Source organism: Lynx canadensis, chromosome F2 (assembly GCF_007474595.2).
Source record: "Lynx canadensis isolate LIC74 chromosome F2, mLynCan4.pri.v2, whole genome shotgun sequence".
Classification (NCBI taxonomy): Eukaryota; Metazoa; Chordata; class Mammalia; order Carnivora; family Felidae; genus Lynx; species Lynx canadensis.
The window spans coordinates 2,270,592-2,295,773 of NC_044320.2; positions in this window are offsets into that span (position 1 = coordinate 2,270,592).

Below are 25,182 nucleotides of genomic sequence, written 5' to 3' on the forward strand. Positions count from 1 at the left end.
TGGAACGCTTTCGATGTTTTCTAAGATAACTGTGCTGTCCCTTGACCATCACCAGGAACTAGGCTTAGCAAGGACGCTAAGAAACCCCCCCCCTCTCCCGTGACAAAACTGAGGCCAGGGGAGCAACCCGTGCTGCCGGGGTGTGGGGGGGGGGCGGCGGGGTGCAGGCCAGGGCTCCGGCCTCGCTGGAGGGCGATGCCCCAGGGCTGCTCCAGCCTCCACAGCCCAGAGCTGACATGCCCTCCTCTCCCAGGAGTGGGAAGCGAGGCACTGGCCCTGGACGCAGAGCCCGAGGGGGTGCCAGGAAACTCCGCAATCGAGATAAATACTATTTTCATGCAGTATGTGAAAAATACCGCGCACACAACGGTCCAAGGTGAACAGAATATCAGAAGTTTAAATAAATAAAGATTGGATCCCATGGAGCTGGGACCAGGGAGAGTCAGTGCAAGAGGCTCGGCAATCCAGATAAACAGTCTTTCGATGCAACATTTTAAAAACAAAAGCTCCCCCTAAGGAACCCCTGGGGGGATAAACATCTACATTGTTAAATGGACACAGGGTCCACCACGCACGCGCCTGCCCCGGCCGATGCTGTATTGATTTAAAATATTAGTTTGCTCCGCGTGGATATATATGCATTTATTTTCATTCTTTTTTAAGCGTAGCATTAAAAGGTCATTTGTCTCGGTCACCGAGTGTTGCGGTCCTCACATTAGCTCCAGCCCTGTACCCACTCCCGCCCTTTCCCCACAGCCCAGCCCAGAGACCGGGACCCAGAGTGGGGACCCAGGGACAGTGATCCTCTAGGTGCCCAGACGGCCTGAGGCCCCTCCCCCTTCCAGGAACCTTGCACCCGCCCCCACCACCCCCGCCCACCTCCCAGAGCACCCAGGAGCGAAGCGCGCCTGGAGGTGCCATCTTGGAGGGACCAAGGCGACCTTGGGCAGATGAAGCCCGAAGCCTTGGGTTTTCCTAACACCCCTGCTGACCTGTTATGGTCGAGGCCCCTTGGGCAGGCTGCAGCAGGCACTGGGCCCGGACACACAGGCTCCGGCCTGGCTGACTTCTCAGGCCTTGGAGAGGACAGTGGCCTGTCAAATGCAGTGGGACAGGGTGCGGGGCTGGCTCGGGAGGCCAGGCGGAAGGCCTACCTGTCCCGAAGGTGTGTGGGGTTCGGGGTGGATGAGATAGAGCAGAGAGGGACGTGTTCTCAGCCCCTCCTCAGGTGACCTTGAACGGCCACTGCTCTGACCCTCAGTCTCCTCGCCTGGGCCTCGGGTACCAGTGAGGCAAAGGAGACCCGTTCTGTGGGCACTGACCTTGTGCACAGCGGGTCAGCTGTGCAGGGTTTGGATGGCAAGACGCCGGGCAAGTTGCTGGCGGCCTCCACTCCCCTCGTCCACAAAAAGGGGCGAGGACAGCACCTGCTTCCCAGGGTTGTCGCAAAGATTAAACGAAGAGTGCCCGGCACATGGCGAGTGGCCATGAACGGGGCGGTCTGAGGGCTCCTGTCTATGCACTATCTCATCGTCCCGCAGCCTCGCCCTAGACACGAGAGGCCGTCGTAGGCAAACGTGTGCTGGGCTGGACGGAGGACGCCATACGAATGCTATTTTCTCAGTTCCTCATTTCCAAATCTGCAAGCTGACCCCACCCTCAGTGGCTGGGGTGGGACAAGTGGCCTTGAATAGTGGCCACGTTTTCCCCACTTTCCCCTGAAGCCCAGAGCCCACAAAGCAATCAGTCTTACATCTATCATAAGTTAATAATAAATGAATTTCCTTGATCTTTTTGCTGACACTGAGATCTAACGTGCGGTGTCTGTGGCAATAATACATCGCAACAACGGATAATACCCCGTGTGACAGCTCAGCAGAAAAGCACACACAGGGGACTCGATGTGCCCCGTGGGCACCTCGGCTGGCTGGGGGCGGGGGCGCATCTCCGTGCTGCCGGCCTGTGGAAATTCTTCCAGCAGGGCCCCGTCTCACATACACCATGGAGAGGGGAGGGCAGGAGAGGGGCCAGGCGTCCAGATCCCGGGGCTCTGAACCTGCCCTGCATTTGACGGTGGTGATCCCGGCACACCCTGGCCCCCAGGAGCCCGAGCTGCCCTTTCTGGAAAACACAGGGGTTAAGACAGGTGAGGAATGAGCAAAGGCTGAAGTTGGCATTTGCAGCAGGAGGTCCCTGAACGGCCAATGAAGACCCGTGACCAGGTTCGTCAGCACCTGAGGAGCAGGGGCCAGATAGGCCATGTGTCCCCATCAGAGCGGAAGCCCGTGGAGGAGCGCTGGCCAGGGCGCTGGGGCAGGACTCCTGTGTGCTGGTGTCAGCTGGGGCCCACGCCCCAGCTCCAGCCCCGTGGAGACCCTGGCGGGGCTGGGGAGTGGGACATGGGGGAGGAGACCCTTCAAATGGCCTGGGGTCTGATCAGCCATCTCTTCCACTCCACATCACCAGGAGCCCCCAGACCTCAGAGCACCTGACGGCAGGCTACATGGGGCGGCGGGAGGTCAGCTGGAACAGGCCACACTCAGGGAGCCAACCAACTCACTCTGGGGCCCGCGGGGGCTCCGCCTGGACTGGGTGACGGGACGAGCGGCTCTGGCCGACGTGTCCCTCATTCTCCCGCTGGCCTCCGCCGCTCCCCACCCCCGCCGCCCCCCGCCTCTCCCCCTGACACTGGTGGGCAGGGCAAGAAGCGAGTCCCAACGTGCCAGCCTGTGTCCCTCCTCTGCTGACTGCCCACCGCTCATGGCCAGCGCAGCCCAGAGCCAGAGGGGAAGGCAGTCCGAGGTCATCCGGCTAAGGCAGTGGCTCCGGGGAGTGCCGGAGGGGATGTGCTGGTACAATGCGGGGTGCAGGTGGGGGATGCACCCGGAAAAGCTGCCAGCAGGTGTCCACCTGCAGCACGGGAGGGTCTTAGAAAGCAGCATCGACTGGGACAAGTCAGCAGGAAGACCTGAAGACAGAAGCCGCCTGAACAGTGGGACATATTTGTGGGGACGCGAGGGCCTGACAAGAGCATCAGAGGTGGTACCCAGGTGAAGACGCGGAGTGGGAACCAGCGGGTTTCGTGTGTGTGGCAGAGCCACGAGGCCCAGCCTGTGCAGCCAGCTGCAGTGACAAGAGTGAGGGACCCTCCGGGCGGGGATGCCAGCAGCCAGGCCTGGGCAGCTCCCCTCACCCCTGCTTCCTCCACACCCCTGATATTGGCTCCTTCGGCCTCCAGGACAAAATCCAAGGCCCTCAGTGCCCCCTGCATGTCACCTGAGCCGGCCTTGCTGGCCCCAAGGTGTCCAGTGTCCCCTCCGCCAGGGAATCGCACCGGGGGTCTCTCCATCCAGGAAACACCCTGCCCGGCTCTGTTCCATCCACTTCTATGCCGGGCCCCAGGCAACCGTCACCTTCTCCAGGAGGCACCCCGGGCCGCTGGCTAGAGGTCCGGCCTCCCGGGGATGCCTGGTGCCGGCCTGTCACAGCGGAGGTGGCCCTCGCCTGGCCTCTGTCACTCTCCCCATTCCCACCTCCCCGCATCCCCTCCCAGAGACAGCACCCGCAGCTGGAATGAGATGTTTCTCATGTGCTAGCATTGCCTACTTTTACTGCATTTTTATGTTCCCATAAACAATATGTAATGTTCTTTTGTAGGGTTTTAAACTTTACATAAATAGTGGGTTACGCCGTGCAACGCATTGCAGCTAGCGTTCGTTCGCGAGACAGCCGCGTGGGGAAGGGTCGTTCTAGCTCAAATCCTCACTGCCCTTCCCCACACCAGGCCTTTCCTGACCAGGGAGCAATCGCGCACCGTCCTCCCGTGGACGGGCGGACGTGTCTGTCTGCACATGCGTGAGGGGTTTTCTGGAAGCAGCACTGCTGGGCACGGGCCACGGGCGGCTTCACCGGCCGCCCTGCTCTCCGCGCGGCAATGCTGGGGCGCTTCCGCGGTGGCGGCTCAGAGACCCCTTGTTCCGTACCCTCGAACGGCTGTGGGCCGGCTCCCAGCCTCTGCCAGCCCACGCGGGTGGAATGGCGTGCCTGCAGAGTAACCGCCGTTCCCGCGATAGTGACAATGAGGTTCCTTTATGTATTTGCCACTTCGTTTCCTCGTTAGCGAGCTATGCAAAAACTACCCATTTTTCTGTAAGGTTTCTCCGTCTTTTTCGTGGAGGTGCTCTCTCTGTCCTAGACACTGATACCCTGTGGGTTATACACACTGAAGCCACGTCCGCTGCAGCGAGCAGCGCAGGAGACTTTCAGGGTCCTTTCACGTGTAGGGCCCCCCACGCGGTACCATCATGTTGAGATTTACCCATGACGTCGCTCGAGCCGCCCTCTCCCCCGTACCGCTGGACCTCATCCCGTGACACGGGTACCACGTGCCACGACGTGATCACCCATGCAGGCATCCGCGGACAGCGGGGCTGTCCCCTGGTTTGGGCTTTTATAAACTTAGTTACTGTGAGCATTCATGTGCAAGTCTTGGCTTAGACACACACCTCTCTTCTCCTGGGGAGAATGGCCGGATCATACGGTGGGCGTATGTCTAACTTTTAGGAAACCGTCACACTGCGCTTCCACAGTGGCCCTACCGCTGTACGTCCCCGTCCGCCGCACATGAGCATTGTCGCCCACATCCTCGCCAACACCTGATGCGATCGTTTTTTCCATTGTTACGTTCAGTGAGTGCGCGTGGGGACGGTTCCTAAAGACAAGTGCTATCGAGCATCTTCCCATACGCTCCCTTGTCTCCATGTATGTTTAAGTGTCTATTCAAGTCTGCGGCCATGCTTTATTGGGTCGTTTTCTCACTATTGAGCATGGAGAATCCTGCACCTGTTCTGGATAAAAGTCCTTCATCGGGTACATGACGTGCAGGTCGTTTCTTTCAGCCCATGGCTTCTATTGTCACGCACTCCACAGTGTCTCTCAGTGAGACGTGTGCAGTCTCGATGGAGTCGAGTTTGTTGGTTTATTTTGTGGTGTTCAGGCTGAGAAATCTTTGCTCGCTGTGAGGTCACAAAGGTTGTTTCCATGTTTTCTCTTAGGAGTTGATGTTTTTCCTTCATATTTAGGCCCATGATCTATTCTGAAATTAATCTTTTTATACAAAGAATAGATTGAGGTTTCTTTTTTCTTTTTGGCATATGGGTGTCTAATTGTCCCAGCACCACTTGTTGGCAAGACCATCCCTTCTGCACGAACTTGCTTGCGCACCCTTGTTGAAGTCATTAGTCCTCGTGTGTGTGTGTGTGTGTGTGTGTGTGTGTGTGTATGTTCTGCTCCATGGATGTGTTTGTCTAGCTCCATGCCCATGCACGCTCTCAACCCCCGGGCTTTGATAAGCCTTGAAATCAGATAGTGTCCATAATCAGTCTTGCTTTTTGTGAATAATTCTGGATTCTCTAAAGAGAATCTTTACATTTTCATAGGAATCTTAGAATCAGTCCGCTTTTTTTTTTTTTAACTGCTTAGGTTTTGATTGGGATTGCATTGCATCTACAGACCAAATCTGAGAGAATTAATATCTTAACAGCACTGAATCTTCTGACATGGGGACAGGGTAGGTCACCTCGTTTATTCAGTTCTTTCATTTCCTCCAGCAATGTTTTCTAGTTTGCCAATGTACAGGTATTTCATGTTTTTCACAGATATGTTCCTATGTGTTTCACAACTTTGATGCTATTCCCAGTGGTACCTTTAAATTCCATTTCCTACTGATCCTTACTCATACATGGAAATATGATTGTTTTTGTAGACTGATCTTGTGCCCTGCAGCATTGCTGAACTCAGTTATCGGTCTTAGCACGGTTTTGTGTTGTTGTGTTTTGTAGATACTATTAGACTCCCCCCCCCAAAAAAAACACATGTTTTCTGTGAATAAAGAGTTTTTCTTCCTCCTTTCCAGGCTCCGTGACTCTTATTTCTTTACTATGTGTTGTTGAACTGATGGGAACTTCCACTATAATGTTAAATAGAAGTGAGGAGAATAAATATGGTACTGCTCTGAATCTTAGCAAAAAAAAAATGCTGCCTTTCATCACTAAGAAAAATGTTATGTGCAAGTTTTCACTAGATACTTTTTATCAGGTTGAGGAGTCTACTTCTTTTTTTAAAATTTTTAATGTTTATTTATTTTTGAAAGACAGAGAGAGAGAGAGAGAGCAAGCAGGGGAGGGGCAGAGAGAGAGGGAGACACAGAATCCAAAACAGGCTTCGGGCTCTGAACTGTCAGCACAGAGCCCGACATGGGACTCGAACCCACGAGCCATGAGATCATGACCTGACCTGAAGTTGGACGCTTAACCGACTGAGCCACCCAGGCACCCCAAGTCTACTTCTATCCCTTATTTGCTGACAATTTCTAACCATAAAATGTGTTGGATTTTGTCAAATACTTCTTTTCAGTTAAATACCATTGGGACAACTATGTAATTTTTCTTTTTTCATTTGTTAATGTAATAAATTAAATTAACTGACTTGCAAAGGTTAAATCAACCTTGCATTCCACGTGGCCATGGTGTATGATCCTTTTTGTACATCGTTGGATTTGATTTGACACAATTATGTTTAGAACTTACACATCTATATACATAAGAGATATTGGCCTGTGGTTTTGTTTATTTTTTTTATGCAACATCTTTGTCTGGTTTTGACATCGGGGTAATGCTGGCCTCACAGAATGAGTTGGGAGGTGACTTAGTCTGCTTGGGCTGCTGTAACAAAATACCGCACACTGGGGGGCTTATTTCACACAATTCTGGAGGCTGGACATACAGGATCAAGGCACCAACCAATTTAGTATCTGGTGAGGACTCACTTCCTGGTGGGTAGTTGTTGCCCTCTCACTGTGTCCTCACGTGGCAGAAAGGCTCTCTGTAAAAGAGCTGGGTGGGGTCTCTCTTACAAGGGCAGTATCCTCATTAATGAGGGATTCACACTCAGGTTCTAATCACTTCCTAAAGGCTTCACCTCCAAAGGCCATCAGGGTGATGGGCATTATACCTTAATATATGAATTTGGAGGGGACACAAATATTCAGTCCATAGCAGAAAGTATTCCCTCCTGTTCGATTTTCTGAAAGAGTTTCTATGGAATTGACATTATTTCTTCCCTAAGTGCTTGGTAGAATTCACCAGTACAGCCATCTGGGGCTATAGTCTCTTTGTGGGAAAGTGCTTAACCAAAAGTTCAATAACAGATATGGACCTCTTTGGGTTATCTCTTTCTTCTTGAGTGTGTCTTTCCAGGAATCTATCCATTTCATCTAAGCTGTCAACTTTTTTGGTAAAAACTGGTTTGTGATATTCCTTTCACAATCTATTTCATGTCTGTAGGATCTGTAGTGATTCGCCTTTTAGAATCCTCGTGTAATTTGTGGGTGCCTGGGTGGCTCAGTCAGTTGAGTGTCCGACTCATGATTTTGGCTCACGGTTCGTGGCTTCAAGCCCCAAGTCAGGCTCTGCACTGTTAGTGCAGAGCCTGCTTGGGATTCTCTCTCTCTCCCTCTTTCTCTGTCCCTCCCTCACTTACACTGCACTCTCTCAACAATAAATTTAAAAAAAAATTAAAAAAAAAAGGATTCTGGTGTAATTTGTGTCTTATGTCATTTTTTCCTAATAAGTCTGCTTAGAGATTTATAAATGATTTGCCTTCTCCAAGAGCTAGCTTTCGATTTTAGTGATTTTCTATATTGTTTTTGCATTTTCTATTTCATTGCTTTTCATCTGATGTTTTATCATTTCATTTCTCCTGCTAACTTTGCGTTTAATCCACCCTTCTCTTAGGGCAAAAGCCCGAGGCACTGAGTCACTGAGTTCAGACCTTTCTTATGTTCTGGTATAGACAACTATTGCTACAAATTTCCTCTAAGTACTGCTGTGATGACACTGCTAACATTCTGACATGTTACATAGTCATGTCAATTTGGTTCCAAAAGCTTTCTAAGTTCCCTTTTCCAATTTTTTCACCTATGCATACTTTATAAATGACTAATTTTCCAATATTTTGAGGTATTTCAGATATCTTTCCATTATTTTTTTGAGGTTTAATTCCATGTGGTCAGAAAATCTATTTCATATGACTTAAATCCTTGTAAATGTTTTAATGGCCCAGAATATATTCTAGCTTGTATTTTGTATCACATCCATTTAGAAAAAAAAAAAAACATTTTTTTTTTATTATTATGTCTCCCAATTTCTGTGCTCTTTTCTCCCTTGGGAGACACCAACTACATGCCTATTAGGCCATCTGAAGTTGTTCCACAGCTCAGTGAGGGTTTTTTCATATTTAAAAACATGATCTCTTCCCTCTCACTTTCATTGCAGATGGTTTCTCTTGCTATGTCTTCAAGCTCACTCACCTTTTCTGCTGCTGTTCAAGTCTGTGTTAATCTCATACAATGCATATTATCCCACACACTGACATTTTCATATTTACAAGTTTGATTTGAGTCCTGTTCTTACACCTTCCATGTTTCTACTGAGGTTTTTTGTTCCCTTTATTAAGATTTATATTTATTAATCCTTTCTCGTTAAATTTTTTAACACATATATATTCATATCATATCTATGAATTCTAACATCTGTGTTCTAGATAGACTTCAATTGATTTTTTCCTCCTCATATAGGTTATATTTTCCCACTTTGCTTCATGCTTGGTGGCTTTTTATTGGAAGTCAGACACAGAACGTTTTATTTTTTAGGTGCTTTTTTTAGATACTTATAAGTATGTTTCCTCCTTTTTTTTTTCTGGGATGCAGTTCAGGTACCTAGAAACAGTTAGATATTTTCAGGTCTTGCTTTTAAAACTGTTGGACAGGACGAGAGACGTGCTCAGTGTATGCCCAATCATCCCCACACTTGAGGTAAAGCCCTTCTGTGTGCTCTGCCCAACAAACATCCCATGAGTCACATGGACTTCCAGCCTGGCTGGTGCGAGTGTCAGGCACTATTTCGTCCCATCCAGCTTCAGTGACTTTCCTCACATGTGTGTGCTCATCAGTACCAGACTGCCCAAGGGGACCTTCCGCCGCCCCAGCCTTCCCCCCCATGCAGCTTCTCCTCACTGGCTCTCCTCCTGGGAACTCTCCCCAGGCTCCCTGCCCCCTTAATAAGCTCAGGGAGACTTCCAGGGTCTGCCTGAGTGCCCATCTTCTTGATGTGGCCCAGAGACTCAGGGCTGTAAGCAGGGACAACTCTAGGGCTCTCCTCGTTAGTATCTCACATCTCAGAGGCCAGTGTGCTTCATTGCCTGAGGCCCAGTGTAATGAAAGCCACTGTCTCCTATTATTTCTAATTCAGAGCTTGTTTCCCACGGGAGTAAATCCAGTTCCTGTTATTCTGTCTTTGTTGGAAGCAGAAATCTTCCGGTAGCTTTGAAGACTGGTGACTAATCCTCTGTATTTTTAATCGTGACAATGTGCCATGCACGGGGCATCTTTATCTGTCTGGCTCCGTTTCTCTGAGGGCAATTCTAATCTGAGGACTAGTGTGGCTCTTTATTTCTGGAAAATTCTCAGCCATTATCTCTTCAAGCTATGCTTCTCTACTATGGCATCCAGTGGCAGGGCCTCCATTTCTTCCCCAACCCCGTTGACTGCTTATTCATTTCTGTCTCTGTCTGTGTTGTACTATCGGTGAGCTCCAGCACAGTGCATCCAACTCATTACTCTTCTCTGTGCTATGTCCCTTCCGAGGTTTATGGCATCATTTCCTATGGCTCTGTTTTTATATCCAGGATTTTTATTTGGTTATACACATCCATTTGATCTGGTTTCTTTCCTGCCTTTTCCCCCATACTTTCTTATTCTTTCTTAATAAGAATTACACCTTCATTAATCTCTTGTAACCTGAACCAGTTTATTTTAAAGTCCTCCTCAGATTGTTCTATGAAATTAATTTTATCTGGAGCGAATTCCCATTCCCATTGTTGATATTTTCACTCACTTTTTTTTTTTTTTTTTTATGGAAGCCAGACTATCACCTTTATTGCTGAGAAAGGTTGAGTTGGAGGGTGAAGCTTGCTGCAAGCACCATGGGGCTGCCCAGCGGGAGGCAGACTTGAGCCCCTGTTGCAGGAAGCGCTGCCCCAGGGGGACAGGCCCCCCTCCCCCGCAATTGCAAGGCTGCCGGGGAAGACACACCATAAGGAGGGCGGAAGAGAATGCCCCTAAGGGAAAGGGAAAGGGAAAGGGCATACTCCGTTATTTTTCCTGATTTCCCAGGGCCATTCGGGTCTCCGTATCTGAAGGAAACACCAGGAGTGGGGCAGAAAGGCAGCCCCAAAGTGCAAACCAAACCCATGGCCTCCTGCTCACACCTGGCCCTCCATTGCTGCCCTCTCTCACAAGCCTGACACCGAGAGCATATCCACAAGCCTCCTTCCCACTTCTCCTCAATGTCCCCCCCACCCCAGTCCTCAATGTCCCCCCACCTCACTCCCTCTGACTCCCAGGCAGGGATGGCACCCCATCTGTCCTGTCCGGAGCCACTCACTCTGGGTCTCCAGCTGCCTTCATGAACATCCCATTCTTTGCACGCTTTGGGATTTGCTTCGCAGCTCATAGAGGGGAACAGGGTCTTGTTTGTTTTATTTCCCTCTTTCTTTCTTCTTCTCTCATTATTTCAATTTCTGGACAGCTCCGTGCAGGACCACAGAGCCAGGGTCCTGACAGCAGGGGCACTTGTCCCTCAGGTCCCCTTGCAGATGCTGGGGCTGGGCTCCTGGCACAGTCTTTCTCCGCATCGAACTTGCCTCCCTTGGCCCGTCTGTGGCCCCAGGTGGTCACCCTTGGTCTTGTTTTGTTTGTTTGCTGCTGCTTTTTCCAGGTGGGTAGGTGCAGGGAGAGGCAGCCCTGGCTTCAAGCCGAGAAGCTGGCTGGTCCTGCTGTCCCACGGAGACCTTTAGTGCCATTTACCTGTGGGAGCCAAGCATCCAGCCCCCGATGCCCATTTCTGAACCCTGAGCCCAGTGCCCCCGTGGCTTCAGCTCTGTTCACTGTTCTGTTTCTTTTCCTAAAAGGGATTTAACTTACTTCTCTAGCCACTGCCTGGAAGCCAGCACATGAGGCCCGCCATGACCAGCCCCTGCCTGCTTGCAAACCCCACCCTCCCTGCTTCCAAGACCCCCTCCCCGCCAACAGCACTGTACCATCACTCCTCCTGCTTTGCTCCTGCCAGAACCCCTCTTCAGCCCATGTTTTACAACTCCAGTGGGTGTCACCTCCTCCAGGAAGCCCGGGCCGATGTTTCACCTCAGCAGGTCCTGAGTACGCTTGGGCCAGGGTGTGCTGGTTTTCTGCCTCCCTTGCGGGGGCTGTGCCTTCTTCACGGCTGGGTCCCTGGCCCCGGCACAGAGTAGATGATTCGTAAGTGACATTGGTGAACAAATGCACGCCCATCCGCGTTGCAGGGGCTTTGGGGAGGTCCCCAAGACCCTTCCCAATGCAGCCTCATTGTCAGACTCCGGGCCGCCTGCACACGCTCCTCACCACCGCAGACTGCACGCACCCCTCGCCACGCCATCCCAGCATGCTTCCCTTCCTGTGTGTGCTTGTCTTTTCTCCTGGGCGGTGTCGTTCCACGGTGCCCTCTGCCCTTCTGCCCGGATGGCCCGGCAGGCTCCTGGGCAGAGTCCTGGGCAGAGCAGGGACTCAGCTCACCACAGAGAGGGAGGTGTCACCCTGGGAGCGGGAAGGGGCGGGGTTGGCTGATGGAAAGCCAGAAGTCAAGACGGTAAGGTGGGCATAGCACACTCGCGTGTCCTTCCCCCCTTGCTGTATCAGCACACATGCCTGGGCGAACATTCACACACACCAGGGGCGCTCTCCTGCCAGGAACAAGGTGACAGTCCCGTCCTCCAGACCCTCATGAAGTGAAGTAAGTAAAAAGGGGACAGTGACCTTCAGGGAGTGACAGTGACAGGGAGGGGAAGGTAGCCAACATGGGAGGCGGCCAAGGAGGTGGCCTTGGTGCTGAGACCCAGGGGAAGAGCCCCCAAAGCCCAGGGGTCCAAGGAACAGGCTTAGCAGCTGGAGCACAGAGGCAGGTTGAGGACACAAGCCGGAGTCTAGGTGTGAAAAGAACCCGTGGGGGCCTGTGACCCACGGTCAGCGTTGTCACACTGGTATACGAGGGCACTGGTTGAGCGAGGGGGCACAGAGACCGGCACCGAGGCCGTGATGTCCCCAGTGCAGAACGGGGGAGCCAGGAACTCTGTTCTGGACACCGTGAGGTCCAAAATGTGAGCAGGCCCGGAGGCCGCAGCAGGCGCAGAGGGCCACGGACGTGAATCCGGAGCCTGGGCACAGGGGCCACATTGAAGCCACGGGAGGCCCCGGGTAGACAGGGAGTAGAGACCCTCCTAGGCAAGGACCCCGGCGCCCGAAGACCCTTCCCGCCCAGGCCAGCCCCTCGCCCGCCTCCTGAAATGCAGACTTGGCCTGAGGACAGGGCTGGAGCGCTCAGGCAGGAAGGCCGTCCTGCGCCGTTGAGCCGCGTGTCCCTCGGCGCTGCTGCGGACCCCAGGCTGCGGTCTAATTGCCGCCCTCACTGTGATCTCAGAAAAGGCTGCCACCTTCCCGAGATAAAATGAAGGAAGTTTTCTCTCTCCTCCTCTGAATGGCCAGCAGGCAGGAAAGCAGCAATTATGCATCAAAGCGCAGCGTCCCGCGGCTGCCACGCTGGAGAACTCACTCCCTCGCGCAGTCTCCACATCGCTGCTGGAGGCAAGGGTCCTCAGTCAGCTCCCGCTCCCCCGCATCTGAGTGAGCCCAGCAGCCGGCCACCCCCACCACAGAGCACGCAGGGGCTGTGGCTCTGGGTCCTGGGCTGGATCCAGGGACGGGCGGCCCTGAGGAGAGGGGAGGGGGCTCGAGAGACCCTGGGAGGGTAGAGAGACGGTGCCCGGGAGCCTCGGGGAGGCCAGACCCAGATGGCAGGGCCCAGGGCCCCTGGAGGAGGGCTGGCGCGTATTCCTGAACAGCCGCCCCAACGCGGGGAGCAGCCCCAGGAGGCAGCAGAGCCCAAAGAGGAGCCTGGCGCCCGGGAGCCTCCTGACTCCTGCCCTGGACACGAGGGCCAGCTCGGGGCTGCCTCCTCACACCGTCGGAGCTGCTGGGCTGGCCTAGCCCTGCAGCCGGTGAACGCCCGGTCCACTGTGTGCAGGGCCACCCGTAAGACAACAAAGCATCCCCCTTGCAGGGGTGGGGTGAGATGAGCTGCTCCAGGGAAACGCAGACCCACGCAGGCTGCAGAAACTGGGGCAAGAGTAGAGAAGCAGGTCTGGGCCCCACACCAGCTACAGGACCCAGCCCAGCCATTCGGCCTCTCTGTGCCTCAGTTTGCCCATTGGTGGATGAGGGCCGTTGAAAGCACCTGTCTCCTGGTGCGTGTTGGGGGGCGGGGGGCGGCAGGAGCAGTTCTTAGAGCCAGGGCCCAGCCCAGCGCCCACGCGGGGTAAAATCCGGAGGGCTGCCTGTAGGGGATGGCGGTCTGGAGGGAGCACCTCGGAAGAGGCTTGGCAGACAGAAAGAGGACCCCTGCTGACCCCAGCAGCCCCCTGACCCCCTTAAGCCCGCAGAGACACCTCCTTAGATCCTGGAGCTCCTGTCTGTCACATACTACTCAACGGGTAGCCCTGAAGTCATTCACTCGTGACCCTGGGATGTTGGGGTGGGGAGGACACCCAGCCGCCTGCAGGGAGTGCTCGGCCCATGGGTGAGGGCTCGGCCCTGAGCACTGCTGAGCAGGGAACCTGGGCACTGGGCTCTGTGCTGGTCTTCTTCCTGTCCCCGGCCTGCACGCAGGAGCCTGTCCCCCACAACTGGCGTCACATGCACTTGCCCTGGAGGGACCCTGTCCGTCGGCTCCAGGCCCCCCAGCACCCCTGCTGCCTGCTAGCTGTTGGCCTGGCCTGCCCGAGTCGGACCAGCTGGGTGCCGGCCAGCTTCTGCAAAGTCACCTCACCGCTACCACGTGCAGGCTCTTCTCACGTGACCCTCGTCCTCGCTGAGCACCACGCTGGCCCCTTACCACAGTCTCCTGAGACGGGTGCCTCGCCCCCACCCGCGAAGCCGCTTCTGTGCCCCGCGTCACAGGTGGGGCATGAGTATATGAGCATCTCGTCCACAGAGGTGGGCAGGGGTGGAGTCAGGCTGCGGCCGTTGACGTGACGCTGTTCAGGTTCACCGACACAGCTTGTGGAGCCGCTAGGCCGCCCCAGGCATCCCCTGGGGCTCAAGGCAGAGCGCCCGGGCCCTGGGCTTGCCCTTGAGTGCATTCTATCATGACACCCTATCATGTTCTCACATGTGCCCAGCGCTGTGCACGGGAGCTGAGTGGCCCTGAGCCCTCCTTCAGTCTAACCTCTGCAAGCCTTTCTCATCGTAAAGCGGGGATTGTTAGAACCCCCCCCACGGGGCTATTTTGAAAATTACATGAGGTATTGAATGCGTAAAGCACCTAATAATAATATAAATGACGACCACTGCCCCCTTGCTACGACTACCGAGGTCCCAGGTGCTGGGTTAAGCGCTGCGTGCTCAGCCCGAGACTCCTATCAGGACACCCGTAATTACCCACATCTACACGTACGGAGACCGAGCCTCAGAGAGGTTAAGCAAGCTGCCCAGAATTACACAGCAGGGAAAAGCAGAGTTGGGGTTCCAGATTGGTTCTGTGTGGCTCCGGAACTCAAGGCCTGGTATTCAGCCATTCATCCGTCTGCCGGCCGGCACACAGATGCATGTTACAGTCAGCCCTGCCTGTTGCCCGGGACCCAGCAGGTGCTGACCAAGAGAGGGGTGGGGGACGCACAGCACAGGGCACAAACACTCTATTCTTCACCCCAAAAGAGCCCCTGTGGGGTCCCAAGGCCACCGGGGGTCTCCACTCCCCCCCGACTTTCATCTTGGCACTAGATTGACCCACAAGTCCTGGACTGCCCAGGGGAAAAGCCTGCCCCCTTGCTGACATCTGCGTGTCAAAGCCCAGAGGTGCGCATCAGCATGCATCTCTCAGACACTGGGGTCATAAACACCCCACCCTGCACGACCCGACCCCACCCCCAGGAAGAGCATTGCCTGGATTAGAACTTTGTTAGTAACGAGATTCTGGAATATTGCCTGAGCTGGGAGAGGTGGAGTCGGGGTGGGGGGTACCGAGAGCAGCTGTGGGCGGGGGCATTCTCAGGGGACCGGGGCACTAGAAGGTCACACCGGGACAGCTTGCACTTTGTGTGATGAGAAATAGCCAGGCAGTGGATGTGGATGATCTCCTGGCTCTCGGGGGGCACTGCCCCGGCCTCCAATGCAAGGGGGATTCGGATCCAATCCCTGCAGGTCTCCCTGGGGCCCTGCCGAGGCCAGACGGGAGAGTGGGCCCGTGGCAGGGGGCGAGGGACAGCGTTTGTGGTGCCACCGAGGGCAGGCCTCCCGGCCGTCTCCTTGCCTGCCATCCACTCCTCCGGCCAGCCCAGCCTAGACACGCCACCGCCCCCCGGGTGCTTGGTTGGACTGTGGGAACCAGGACCAGGGACATGCCTTGCTCTGCAGGGTTCCCAAGGCGGGTACTGGGGTTTTCTCTGTGTGGCCCCAGGGCCTGTCCAGGTTGATAAAGGGAGTTGGCCGTGGCAGTGCTGCAGTATTTAAGGCTGGAGGTGGTGGTGGGAGCCCTGATGGTGTTAACGGGCGGGGGATGATATTCTGGCTGGGGTCACGGTGGCCTACAACCACGGGCCGTGGTGACAAAGGAGCTGGTCGTGGCCATGACCACGTAGAACACACCTGGTCTGTTGGGTCCGGGGCAGAGCCCGGTCACCATAAATGAGAACGACAGGGCACAGGGCGCGTTCATCCCAGACTTATCCCCTGGCGTCTCCTGGATCTGAAGATAAACACCGTTAAAAATAGGAATGAGTCAAGAATTTTCTTTCCCCTCAAGCAGTCTCCTGGACAGATGGCGAAATCTCTCTGATGGATTGGAGGCCCTCGGCTCCTCCCCACCCCTCACAGCCCAGCGAGATCTCTCTCAACATTCCTTCTTTTGTACAGGTTATTTTTAGCGTTCTTGGAAAGATCCGATTCCAGACATAAAGACCGAGTGGCCCCCACTTTACTGTCTTAGTTCTAGACCCACCATGTTCCACACGGAAGCACTGGCCCCACGTGGCTACTCAAAGTTAAATTTAAAGTAGGGAGAAATGAACAAAACTAAAATTGGTTCCTCCGCCACACGAGCCACAGTTCAAGAGACCAGCGGGCACGTGTGGCCAGCGGCTGCCGGGTCGGATGGCACCGAGAGAGGACGTTCCCCCCATCTCGGAAACTCAGAAAGTCCCAGGGACCTCGCCGCGGCAGACGGCCCGCCTCAGCCTCCTCCAGGCCCAGCACGCGCCCTGCCGTGGGTCCAAGTCGTCCACACCCGTCTGCGGTCTCAGTCCTGCCAGGCAGGCCGGAGGGAAGACAGTCTCGCCAGCCTCCCTGGGCCCGCACCCCGGTGGCTAAGCCTCTTCTCCACCGGGCACCCGACAAGAAGCCAGGGTCCACCGAGGCCTGACGGCCAGAGGGGCGGGCGTGGCAGCCAAGTCAATTACTCTTTTTGTCTTCACCCCAGCAGACATTGTAAGGGAGGTCACGTCAGGCACCAACAGGGAAAAGGGAATATCTTGGGCGAACTTTTGCCCACCTTCAGAGCAAAGCATCTGGGTTTGACTAATTCTAGAGCAGTTGCTCAGGTGTTATTACCCCAAACACGTCCCCCACTGCCGCCGTGTCCCAGGCCAAACACGTCCCCCACCGCCACTGTGTCCCAGACCCAATACGTCCCCCATAGCTGCTGTGTCCCAGACCCAATACATCCCCAGCACTACTGTGTCCCAGGCCGAACATGTCCCCCACAGCCACTGTGTCCCAGACCCAATACGTCCCCACCACCACTGTGTCCCAGGTCAAACACATCCCCCATAGCTTCTGTGTCCCAGACCCAATACGTCCCCCATAGCTGCTGTGTCCCAGACCCAATATGTCCCCCACCGCCACTGTGTCCCAGACCCAATACGTCCCCACCACCACTGTGTCCCAAGCCAAACACGTCCCCCATAGACACTGTGTCCCAGACCCAATATGTCCCCCATAGCTGCTGTGTCCCAGAGCCAATACGTCCCCACCACTATTGTGTCCCAGACCCAATATGTCCCCCACCGCCGCTGCGTTCCAGACTCCGTACCAAATGCCAGGGTACACCAGAGTGACACTGGGCACGTGCAAACTCAAAAAAGCTTAGGGGTGGTTGGCTCCCCTCCTGTTTCAAAAGTGAAAAGTGACAGACCCTGGCAGGTGGGCAGATGAGACACACACAGGGGAGCTGTCATCGGCTGCGACGAGGGCTTTGGTCTGGGGGGTGGGGGGGGCCAGCTTGGCAGCGGGACCGGACCAGGAAGCCAGGGTGCTGCCAGGCCTGTGCCGAGGCGATCTGTGCCCGGCCTTTGGCCCGTCATCGCTGTGACTGAGCAAGCTCCTGCTGGTGCTGGGCCCCAGGCCTCTGAGACACCTCACACAGCTCGCAGACCGATCCCGCATCTCCCCGAGCACCTCCGACGTGCGCATGCTGTTCGTGGTGGACTCACACGCAGCCTCTCCGTCAAGGGCCGGGGCAGCGGATCGGTTAGCAACCGCTGTGTAACTTAGCACAAAATGACACGAAATTTCGACACCTGATTCTCTCGCAGTTTCTGTGATCAGGAACAGGTGTGCCTCGGCCGGTGGTTGGCTCTGGGTCTCTCGTGGGCTGCAACCCAGGCGTGCACTGCGGCCGCAGCCATGGGGCCTCAGACTCTCGCGTGGCGTTGGCAGGGTGCAATTGCTCCTGAACTTGAACGTGGGCTCCCCCGTGGGGCAGCTGACACACGGCGGGTGACTTTATCACAGAGAGTGATCAAGACAGCAAGACAAGGCGTGAACAGATGAAGTCCTCGTCTTGGTGCCCAACACCGGAAGTGCTGGCCCTCTGTTTCCTATTAGAAATGAGTCACGGGGCCGGTCCACACTCCAGAGCAGAGGACCAGGGAGGACACGAGAACATGAACACCAGGGCTGGGGGACCTTCAGGGCCGTGCCAGACGCTGCCTGCCGTAGACGTCGTCTATTCTCTTTTTACTCGGGGAAACGAGGCCCAGAGAGGTCAAGTGCCCTGGCCATGGCTGCAGAGCCGGTCACCGCGGGCCTGGGAAAGGAACCCAGGCCAAGGCTCTGCGTCACCTCCAGATATCCGCCAGGCCCTGGTGGCGGCCTGAGCTGTCACTCCTGGAGCACAGATTCCCAGCTTAAAATGAGTTGTGACATCTCTTAGTGCACGCGGGGCCCCGGGCGAAACGGAAAAGATTTCATAAATATGTAAATGGCCGTGTCCCGCTTCCCCAAGGAGGGCAGCTCAGCCCCGCCTCCCCCACCTCGCCTGACAAGCCCACGCCGTAAGGGGATCAGCAAAGCCTTTTTCATGAAGCGCGAGTAAGCGGGAGCAGAGCCCATCCAGGAGGGGGTGGCTGTTCCCACCCTTCCCGTCACCAGCCCTCCTCAGTGGAGGGGGATCGCGCCAGTGGGGTGAGGGCTCTGGGCCCCTGGGGGTCCACTCATGCCCTGGGGCGGACACGCCTTAGCCCTGTGCACCCTGTCGCGGCCGCGAGGCCTTGGGAGGCCACAGCCCGGCCCCCCGAGCTGACAGATGAGGAGGCCGAGGCCCAGGGAGGCGCCACGACGTAGCAAAGGTCAGCAGCTTCGCGGCAGAGCGAGATCTCGAGCCACATCTTCGGGCCCCATCCTCGCCGCTGCCGCTAAGGAGACGTCCTAGCTCAGCAGAAGTGCGCCTGTCTCTGGAAAGCTCTATCCATAGCGACCACAGGCCCTCACACCCCGCCTCCGTTCCCAGTGCCCCGCCCACCCTGCTGCGTCCGTGCAGGATGGGAAGAGAGAAGGGTCGCCTCTGTGTGACCAGCGAGGGTGCAGAGGCGACGCTGGCCGAGTGCCCAGGGCACCACCGTGCAGGGCAAACACCAGAGATGCCCAGACAACACGGGAACATGCGCTCTGCGGGGAAGCCAAAGCCTCTCTCGGACCCTGAATGCATCCTCTTTTCTGCCCCACCCCCCACCTCAAAGCCCCTCCTCGAATGCCCATGCACCTACAGCCACAGGAGTCCTCTCCTCCCTCCCTCCGTCCGTCCGTCCCCGGGGTCTGAGCCACATCTGCTCCTCCCACCCCTGCCCCCAGGGAGGCCCACACAGCTTTTCAACACATCAACGTCCTTGGCCACGTGACTAGTGCCGACGCAAACGTCCCCTTCCTCCCACGGCCTCGCTGACCCAATTGGTCACTGTCCGCTGCCCCTCCCCAGCCCTCTGCAGTCAGGCCATGAGCCAACCTATGCTCCAGCCCTTGCCCTGCCTTACTTAGCTGACCGGCTGCCTGTCCCCCACAGACTGTGAGCAGAGCGGGGACAGGGAAGGAAGGACCGACAGTGACAAGCCTTTTCTGCCAGCCAGCGGGCTCGGGCATGCGGTCGTGGATTGCGGACAGGGCTCAGCATTCCTCACAAGGGTGGGTGCCGGAAGGCACAGCAGAACCCTTGTGAGGGAGGAAGGAGCGCCACAGGTCCCGGGACCCGGCCTCAGGAAGCTGTGTGAGCCCTGGGTGCAGAGAAGCAGCCTCCTCCGGGGAGCCCCCCAGGCCCGCTGCAGCTGTGAGAAGTGGAGCGGAGGACAGCCCTGCCAGGACCGCAAGAGGCTGGAGATCTCGCAGCCTGGGCCCGCCTCATTGGTGTCACGCGTTCATTCAACACGTATTCACTGAGCACCTGCCGTGTGGGAGCTGCTGGGAAGCTGCAGGTGAACAGGACAGATCCGACCAGAGCCCCTGAGAAGCTTCCAGTCTGCAGGAGGGGCCCCAATGCGTAAAGGAACCCATAAGCTGCGGCGCAGACGGGCAGGGAGCCCACGGGCAGGGATGGGGTGGTGCGGGCTGGAGGGTGACCGGCCCTCACCTCGGGGAGGTGGAATCGGCACAGCAGGTGGTGAGGCCGCGCATCCCAGACCCGCGAAGCCGGAAGCAGTGGGAGACGGGCGAGTCACCAAGGGCAAGCGCTGCCACAGAAGCGCCAGGAGGCACAGACAGGCGTTCTGGTGGCGCTTGGAACGGTGGCCCGAGGACAGGACTCGGCTCATCTCGGCAGCAGGGGGCGGCCCGCAGAGGGGAGGAAGCCCCCCCCCAAGCTCCGGAAACCCGGCCCCATCTGGGGGGTGGTGCCAGCCCCAAGCAGTGGGGCTCGAGAACCCGAGATCAGCTTCCTGGCCCGTGGACAGCCTCGGGGGCAAATGACACCACCCCCCGGATGCCTTCTCATCCTGCACGACACGGTAACAGCACCTTCCCTGCACTGGAGAAGTGACACCACACGTGCCGAGCCACGGCAGCTGCCCCGCAAGAGGCGCTGAACTAACGGCCACAACCGGGTTCCCGGGCGGTCTGACGACACTCGGCCCCCGCTCCGCACAGGGGCAGCATTTCGAGTTCCCCCAGGCCCAGCCGAGCTCCCTAAGCTCCTGGCCTCTCATTGGCTCTCACCGGGTCACATGCCCATCCCTCAACCAATCGCTGCGGCCATGGGAATGTGCTACCGTAATTGGCTGGGGCGGGGATCACATGTCCCAGGAGGGGCTGTGAATCTCCCTTGGATCACGTGGGCCAAGAAGGGGAGAGGGGGTGGGGGGAAGAAAACCAGGAGCAGGTGGGCGCAGGAACGTGATGTCCCACATTGACCAGAGCCCCTGACTAGGTCCGCACCTGCGTGGTCCACCTGACTCTCCTGCACACCCCCCACCCCCTGTCCAGTAGAGCTCCGCCCCCTCCTGGTTCTGTCTGCCCTAGGCCTTTCCTGGAGCGAAAAGGGAGGCATCTAGTTCGAAAGAGGGTGCAGCAGAAAGCAGGATACTCTGGGTGTGATGTCAAAGGGCCAGAGATCTCCTAGCTCAGCCTCGGGTGCCTCTTGTGCGTGGGGGCAGGGCGCCCAGAAAGGCAAAGGAGCCAGCCTGGAGTCAAACGGTTCTTTAGAATCAGAAGGTGGGATTGGATTCTCTCCACCGGCCTGGGGGGAGTCAGAAATCCGCAAAGCAAGCCCGGCTGCCAGGCTGCCAGACCGCAGGCTGCGGGGAGAGCACCCCTGCCTGCAGGGGGCATGCCTGGCGGCCGCCCTCACTCCCCCAGACACCTCTGAACGTGGAAATGTGCTCACACTGGGACCCTTTTGAATGAAGGTTTGGGAAGCTGGCAGTGCAGGTGGGAGGCAAATGTGTGAGTCATTCCCTGGAAACACACAGAGCCGGGCGCTCAGCTGGAGGAGGAAGCAGAGGGAGAGGGGAAGAGGAAGGAAGGGGGGTTGCGGAGGAGAGGGAGAGAATTCCAGCTTGACTGGTCTCAGCTCAGCGTGGCAGCCAGGTGGCCTGGAGGCTGGGGGGGGGGGGGCAGGCTGCTTCAAGGTCGAGCTCTAGGGCCCCGAAGCCGGGGCCTGGGCTGGCTGATTTGGACCAGGAAGGGGGAGCTAGCTGGCCTGTGCTCCTAGGTGAATAAAAGACCGAAGAGGAGAGGGAAGGCAGAGCTCGGAAGGGCCTTCGGGGAGCTCGGCTCTGGTCCCACACTGGGCAGGGGTCAGAAGACGAGGTGCACGACACACCCAGCAGCCTCGTTCTTCCCTTGCTGCAGGTGGACAGACTGGGGCTTCCCGACTCTTGATTGCGATGCCCGGAAATGAGACTCATGTCTGTAGCCTCTTTTGAGGACCTTTGGAAATTCACCGGGTCCTTCCACACGATGAGTCACTTCTGGAACTCCTCCCTGTCCTGGGTGGGTTTGATAGGTGGCTCTGTCTCAGCCTGGGGGCTCCCCGGGGGGAGACAGAGTGTGTGTGGTGGGGGGGGGGGGAGATCCCCACACCGCTAGAGAGGCACAGCCTTGTTGGGGAGGCGGGGAACACACAGCCGGCTCCCCATGGGGGTGGGGTCCTCACCCTTGAAATGCAGGCTCTGCAGGGTCTGGAGCCCGTGCAAAGCAGAGGTGGCTGCCTGAAAATGCCTGGGCCCTGCTGGGCGGAAAGGGTGTGGGCAGGAACGACGGGCCTGGGGTTGGGGGGCGGAGGCGGCCACTGGGTGAATCGTGCCCCTGGGGGCACAGCCAGGGCCTGAGCTGGGAGACGTCTGGAGCCTCCTCCCCTCCTTTCCGTCCCCCTAGTCACTGTGTGGAGCTCTCACGTCCCCCTGGTCTCTGTGCCCCCAGCCCTCCTCCTCCCTGGGGTTCTCTGAGACGGACCAGGAGCGCTCACTCTGTGTCAGGCTCTGCTCCAGCCAGGGGGTGTCATGACCATTTACCAACGAGGGCCGGAGCATTGAGACACCAAGGGACTGCCCGCAGTCCCACTGCTTGGAGAGACGGGGCAGGGCTTGGACCCAGGCCGTCCAGTGCTTGGAGGCCAAGCTGGTCAGCCCGCTCTGGGATTAAACTGTGCAAGCCATGCCCAGGGCCTGCTTCTGGGCTCCGACGCCCAACCTGGACCCTCGGGGCTCGGGGCCCAGCACCGTACCCTCTCTCCTGCCCCGTGGCCCTCCGTGCACATCTGCACTTTCGTCCTCCAGCCTCTGTCCTTGGTGCTTCCTCGACTTGGAACATGCTTTCACCCGTTCAGCAACTCCCGGCCGAAGACCCCACCCAAGTGCCCGCACGTTCATCAGGCAGCAAGCATTAATGAGCACCTGGCCCATCCATGCCAGGAACGGTCACACCTCCGGGGCACAGAAGCGAATAAAGCGAGGAGCAGAGAGTGTCCCAGCCGCACACAGTGTGGCCAGAGCAAGCGCAGCACAGACGGGGTAGGAGGTGGGCAGTGGCCGCATCGTGCCAGCTCAGAGGCACATCGTGGGCCTTGCCGTCTCATGAGGGAGTGACTCAATCTGCTTTGTGTTTTCAAAAGATGACCCTGACGATGGCGCAGCCAAGGGACCGGAGGGGTGGAGGATATGGAAACAGGGGCCGACGGGGAGGGCAGCGCCGAGCCCCCAGCGAGGGACGATGGCGGCCGGGCCTGGGGTGGCAGCAGCTAGGAGGCAGAGATATGGGCACAAGGGAGAGATTCACAGCATAGAATTGGCAGGACTCGGCGGTGGCCGGAGCGGATGGGGAGAGCCGGGGAGAAGGTGCCAGGAAGGACAGCCGCTTGCTGGCCTGAGTGTGGGGCCAGGGAGCTGAGCCCTGGGGATGGGGACGGGCTTGCAACAGTGGCAAGAGCCCCGGGAGCTCCACTCGGAGCGTGAGAAGATGGAGGAGGGCTTCTCCAGACGCCGGCGTCTCTTCAGCCCGCCAGGATTGCCAGGCGGAAGGAGATCCCGCCCCGCACCCCCAGCCCTGGAAGCCTGTGTCTCCCATGGTGATCCCTGCTCGTTTCCTTGGATTCAGTTCAGCAACTCGGCAGACGAGCGTTGCTAGGATTTCCTCCAAGCTGGGCACCGACTTGGGCCCTGCCTGAGTCTCGTCCACGCAAACGCGTTCAGCTGGACCTGAGGCCCCTGAGCGAGGTCCAGCCTCCCAGGCTCCCAGAAGAGACTTCCCCAGACCCGGGGCCACGTGTCTGGGCACTCGAGGACGGGGTGGGTCCTTGGGAAGACCTTTCCTGTGCTGGCAACGGGACGGCCCTTCCTCCGCCCCACTTCTGTGATCTCCCGTTCCCCTCCCCCAGGTACAGCTCACCCCCCACTTCCCCCAGGTGATTAGGAAATCCGACTTCTAAAGCACTCTGGAAACTCCCAATTAGTGTAAAAATAGTCATCAATCTTATTTGTAAGTGCTCCGTGCTTCGGATGAAATGCTTTGGCCGGCTCCGCATCCGTGTGATGTTGCCTTAGCAAGGGCACGTGGTAACCAGGCAGCTTCTCCAAGGTCAAGGCCGAGCGGGAGGCAGGGCTGAACGGGACCCCCCCGTCTCCCAGGCTGGGGGTTGGCACCTGCTGTCTTGCTCATAAACCCCTGCAGGTTCCTCGGCCGGGATCAATACGCCGGGGGCCGCGGAAACTCACCCCGCTCTCCTTTTACAGCCTGGGTAATTGGGCACAAGAAGCACAAATAGTCCGTTCAGATGCCGGGAAGTGGAAAATTTTCTAATCTGTCAAGCAAAGTCTCCCTTTCTCCTTTTACATTTTTTCCCCCAACAGGAAAAGACTTTTCATTTGGAATCCTTCCGATGCAGATGTGTGAAGACTCTGGTAGCGACATCTCGGGGACTGAGCATCTTCTATTGATTGGAAAACACACAGCACCAGCGACTTTGCACATCAGAGGGGGGCTCGGAGGCTGGGTGGCAGGAAGCAGCCGCGGGGCCTCAGCGCCCCCTGGGAGCTGGAGACGGTACTGCGCCGGCCCCTGGAAGGAGGCAGCTGGGCTGGGAGCTCAAGGGTGATGATGGGGAGGCCCCCCCCTGGGGGGACACCTACCTGCCCGAGGAGACCACGTGAAGGAGGCCGTGCCGCACCTGGCCCCGCCGGTCCATCCCCGGTGGCTCTGGGCAAATCACTTCGCCTCTGCTGTCCAGCTTCCCCACCTGTAAAATTGGGGTGACGCCCAGGGGCACCCCAGGGACCCTTCGAATTAGCTGTGTGACCTTCAGAAAGCCAGGAGACCTGTCAGTGTATTCTCGGCGGGTAGAGCGATTCCCACACAGAGCTGCTCGGAGGAAGCGATCAGATGGTGGACAGATGACTGCAGAGCACAGCCGTCCTCGTGCCCCATCGACGGACGCAGCCAGCCTCGGGTTCCTCCAGGCATGGCGAGCAGGTAGGAAGACGCGGGATCAAGGACCAAAGGCACGGCTTAGAGCCTGGGCATCAAGGGCAGGAAGGGTGTCACTGGCAGGAGAAAACCCTGCCGCTGCTGCCTCCCGGGCCATGCGGCCTGAGCTGCGGGAACCCTGGTCCCAGGTGTGAGCCCCTGACCTTCCCCTGGACCAGCGTCCCCAGTGCCAGGACAGCTTGCCCACCACCTGACCCGGGTGCCCTCTCCCCACGGTCGGTCCACGTGGGTGGGGTGGGGGAGTCGTCACGGGCCAGGAGAGGAGGCACTGGGCGGCAGGTGCACCGCCAGCGGCTGGA